The sequence below is a fragment of the Triturus cristatus genome, chromosome 4_2 (genome assembly GCF_964204655.1).
Source record: "Triturus cristatus chromosome 4_2, aTriCri1.1, whole genome shotgun sequence".
Taxonomy (NCBI): domain Eukaryota; kingdom Metazoa; phylum Chordata; class Amphibia; order Caudata; family Salamandridae; genus Triturus; species Triturus cristatus.
In genome coordinates, this window is record NC_140586.1 from 890,044,257 (window position 1) to 890,049,041 (window position 4,785).

The 4,785-nt window shown below is 52.4% G+C and overlaps 1 pseudogene; it reads right to left on the reverse strand.

The window, feature by feature from the left end:
- Positions 1 to 1,504: 1,504 nt before the first annotated feature.
- On the reverse strand, positions 1,505 to 4,375 carry LOC146835353 (uncharacterized; annotated as a pseudogene).
- Positions 4,376 to 4,785: the final 410 nt, after the last annotated feature.

Consider the following 4,785-nt stretch of genomic DNA (forward strand, 5'->3'; position numbering starts at 1 on the left):
ACTTTATTGACAAATTATCATTTTTATAGAACATACATTGCAATGAAACTAATGTAAGAGGCGTGACAATTGATAAGAAAGATAACAATTCACATGCGTAATGAAAAGAGGCGTAATGGGGTGTAACAATGAAACGTCATTGGTTATGATGTCAAATATGGGTGGATCTATGAAATAATTTCGCAATGTCAGCAGAAATACTTGGCAGAGATGCGCGCGCAGCAGCATGACGTGTAATTGACGTGCAACTAGGGGGTGAAGGGGACTTGACATTTAACTCTGCATGTGGAGACAAGAAGTCTGGGGGGTCAAGTCAACCTAATCCCAAATCATATCTAACATCCTATGTTTAAAGAACTCTGCTATCCACAAAGGAAGGACTCTCGGACAATATCTATTCTATACTGACTGTGTGTGCGTGTACAAGCGTCTAAGTGTCTAGATGAGATGTAAGGGGCAGAATTCTTCCTTAGTGACAGGACTATGAATTGCTTGCATGAAGACAGAGAAGCCGGGCCTTTTGCTCGGTAGCTGAAGGAAATGTTTACTTAAACTACTAGACAGGAATGCATCGGCTGAGGAGCGAAGCAGATAACTTGAAGGTGAAATACAGTTTTTGGCAGGCAGGCAGACCGGCCGAGGCAGGCACCGTTAGCCGCACAGGGAGTAGGACAAAGTTCAGGGATACAGATGCGAGCTCAAGCTGAAGCTGTCAGAGGCAGAAAGCATGGAAAGGCTTGATGGCAGAATCAGGGCCTACTCGCCTGAACTGAAAAATGGAGTAACTAAGCCCTATAAAGCCGGTGGCCTTTCATACTTAGGAGTCGAATATCCAGCCCATTCATGGCGGATCTGAAAGAGAACATGTTGACGGTGGACGCACATGTATTTGCGTCTTCATAACTAGAACTGGAGGGAACATACATGTACTTGTAACATGCACATAGAACCGTTGGGGTCCAAGATAGGGGACATAACTGATCAGGAAAATCCATATTTCCACACAACGCCACGTGACCGCTGAGCTTTCTAATTTTTCTGTATTACTCTACTATCAAGTGGATCTCAAGCAGATCCTCCAACAATTGTATTAACAGAGTCGCTTTTTTTTTTTTTCTTTGTCAGGGTGTCATTTCTGGTTCAGATACATCAATCGTCACCTTCCACAACACCCTTGTTGCTCGTCAGTCGTTGGTAACAAACTTGGCAACAAGTGCGCAAGCTATCCCGTTGACCTTTAACCTGTGGAGGGAAAAGGTCACGTTAGTCAAATACATACAGTAAATTTTTACATTTACTCCACCTGTCTTCATCTTTCCTCTCCTCTCTCCTGTTGCCAGACTGGTTCCTGGATTGAAGGGAAGAAAAAAAGAAAAACAGTTTAGTGGCCCCTCCCTCTTTTAAGGGTTTGGGGGCTCTTTTGGGTCCGCTGTCTTCGCCGTCGTTGCCTGAGCCTTCCAGGGCCCCTCCCCGTGTAAGGGTACAAAGGGACCCCTTTGGGTCCTCAGGTTTCGTCGTCGCTGTCTCCATCTGATCTGTCCAGTGCTGCGTAGTCTCGCAGGAGGCTGTGGATCATATTACGGCATGCCAGGGTCGATGTTTCCTTTTTCCCTACTACCAGGCGGTTTCTGGAAAACAAGAGAACATCTTTAAAGCAGCACAGGAGCCTCCAGCAACCCTGGAGGTCCCCTAGTGCATGTGGCCCTGGGAACAGTCCATACATCACAGAGTCAGCGGTGATGCAGGTCGTAGGTATCCAGGCCCTAAGCTCCGTGCCTAGGGCCTTCAGCAGGTCCTGCGCGTACGTGCACTCCCAGAAGAGATGATATGTCGTCTCGTCCAGGGTGCATCCTCTCGGGCAGGACTTGTATCGGTTGAGCCCCCTTGCGTGCATGAAGGCTCTCACGGGAAGTCCACCTTGGATGGCCATCCAGGCGATGTCCTTGTGTTGGTTCGTCAGGCGCTTGGATGCGACGTTTCCCCATACGTGGTCTGCTGTGGCTGAGGGGAGGGCGCCGATTGGTTCACTGATCTCTCTTGCGCGTATCAGGCGTTGGAGAAGTTTTGGAGTCCACATGATGGGGCGAACTGCCACGCAGTCATGCTCTCGCACAAACTTCTCCACTTCCTTGTAGAACCACGGGGTCTCCCAGTTGTATGGGACGGCACTCACCCACTCTGCCCATCCAAGGCGCCTCCATGTTGGCAGTAGGAAGAAGCGTGCCATCAGAAAGCCGGCGTGACTCTCATCTTTGGACCTCAGGGTGTTCCTCACGCAGTGGCACACGAAGGTCCCTCTCAGAATGGTGGCGATGTCTTGCACTCCTTTGCCTCCCTTGTCGTGGGTCTTGAACATCACCGCTCTCTTCACTCTGTCCATCTTCGAGCTCCAGATGAAGTAGAAGATCATTCTCGTGATGGCCTTAGCTGTTCTGGTCTGCACTGGCCATACTTGAGCGACGTACTGGAGTACTGGCAGGGTCTCATTCCGCAGGACCAAAGACTTCCCTTCGATCGTCAGCTTCCGGAGGCTCCAGAGTCCCAGCTTCTGCCTTGTCTTTGCTAGTCGTTCTTCCCAGGTCTTCTCCGCTGCCCCGTCTCCGCCGAACCAGACTCCAAGGATCTTCAGGAAGTCCTGCTTGATGGGGAATGGCAGTGGGTCTCTGGTGGGGGTCCAGTGTCCGAGGAGCAGGGTTTCTGACTTGGCGCTGTTGATCTTTGCTCCAGACGCTTTTCCAAACTCGATACAAGTCCTCTCTAGCTCCTTTACAGACGGTCCATCTGCGCAGAATACGGAGACGTCGTCCATGTAGAGGGAGCACTTTACTTCTCCTTGTCCTCCGCTCCCTGGTATCCTCACTCCTCTGATGTCCCTGTTTTGCCGGATGCGTTCGGTGAGGAGTTCGATCACGCAGATGAACAGAAGGGGGGAGAGCGGGCAGCCCTGTCTTACCCCTGACAGAACGGGGAACGGGTCGGTTCTCCAGCCATTTACCAATGCCGTGCTGGAGATGTCCCTATACATTGTTTTCACCACGTCACAGAAGAAGTCGCCCAGTCCCAGCGCTCTGAGTGTCCGGTCCATGAACTCATGGGAGACGCGGTTGAACGCCTTTTCCTGGTCCAGGCTGACCAAGGCCGTTGGGACCTTGCGGCCCTTGACGTACTCGATCATGTCCCGGACCAGGGCCAGACTGTCCGCGATCTGCTGTCCCGGTATCCCACAGGACTGGTCAGGGTTGACTATCTTCTCTATCACTTTCTTTAGGCGGTTGGCCATCACTTTTGCGAAAATCTTGTAGTCCACATTGAGGAGAGAGATGGGCCTCCAGTTCTTGAGGTCTTCCCGTCTCTCCCTTCTGTTTGTAGAAGAGTGTTATCATACCCTCACGCAGGGATTGCGGCAAACTACCCTTGCCCACCACTTCCTCGTATAGGTCCAGCAAGTCCGGCCCGGTCAGGTCCCACAGTTCGACATAAAGTTCCACTGGGAGGCCGTCATTCCCGGGTGTCTTGCCTTTCTTGGAGGTCGTGGCGGCCAAGTGCAGCTCTTCCAGGGTGAAGGGCGCGTTCAGGCCCTCTCTCTCTTCTGGACCCAGTGTCTTCGAGATGCTCCCTAGGAAACTGTTCGCCTGTTCTCTCTCTGACAACTTTGGTGAGTAGAGTTCGCCGTAAAAGTCAGTTACGACTTTCATGACTTCCTCCTTCTCCCCTTGGAGGTTGCCCTCCGAGTCCCGAAGCTCAACCAGCGGTGTGTGGGTCGAGTGAAGTTTCTTGAAGAAGAACGAGTTGCATTTCTCGTCCCTCTCTAGGTTCTCGGTTCTGGTCCGGAAGATGATTCCTCCCTAAAGTGCTCTGCGAGCTCCTTTTGGGTTTCCTCCAAGTCGTCACCCACGTCCCATCCCTCCAGCTCGAGTTCGTACAGTTGCTGCAGTTTGCTCTGCAGTGTCCTGAACGTCCTCTTCTTTTCCCGTGCAGCAGCTCTGCTTGCATCCTGGAAGAAGCTTCGGAACCTGTCCTTCACCCATTCCCACCACTCGCTGGCGGAGTGAAAGAGGTCCTTCATGTCCCTCCACTCTATGTACGCGGTTCTGAGGTTCGCCACTAACTCCTCGTTTTCCAGCAAAGAGCAGTTCAGTTTCCACGATCCTGGTCCGGCGGGGAACTTCCCTGTAAGTTCCCCCTCGAAACTGACTGCTCTGTGGTCAGAGAAGTGGACGGCGACCATGGAGCTTCGCCCAGGCTTTACTGTTGGGGAGGTGAATAGGAAGTCGATCCGTGAACGCACAGATCCATCCGGCCTACTCCAGGAAAAGTTCCTGGCGTTCGGTCCCATGCACCCGATGGCATCATGGAGGGACGCCTCGCCTATCATCTCCACCAACAGCCTGGACGTCACATCCATCCCTGCAGAGCCAGACCCACTGCGTCCATCCAGCTCTACTATGCAGTTGAAATCACCACCCATCAGAATGGTTCTGGAGGTCACGAGTTGCATCCTGAGCACCCTGAACGTCTCAAGTCGCTCATTCTTCTCTGGGGGGGCATAGACATTGATGAGCCTAACGGGCTCACCAGCCCACGAGCCGTCCACGGCCAGCACTCTGCCGTTGACCTGCTCGGTGACTTTGTCCACGGTGAAATGCCTTCCCTTGATCAGAATGGCCACTCCAGACGATTTGCAATCGTTTCCTCCAGACCAGAAAGATGGCCCATGCGTCCACTGCCGTTCGAGCTGGCTGTACGACTTGGCGTACGGAATCCCGCATTCCTGCAGAAAGCAGA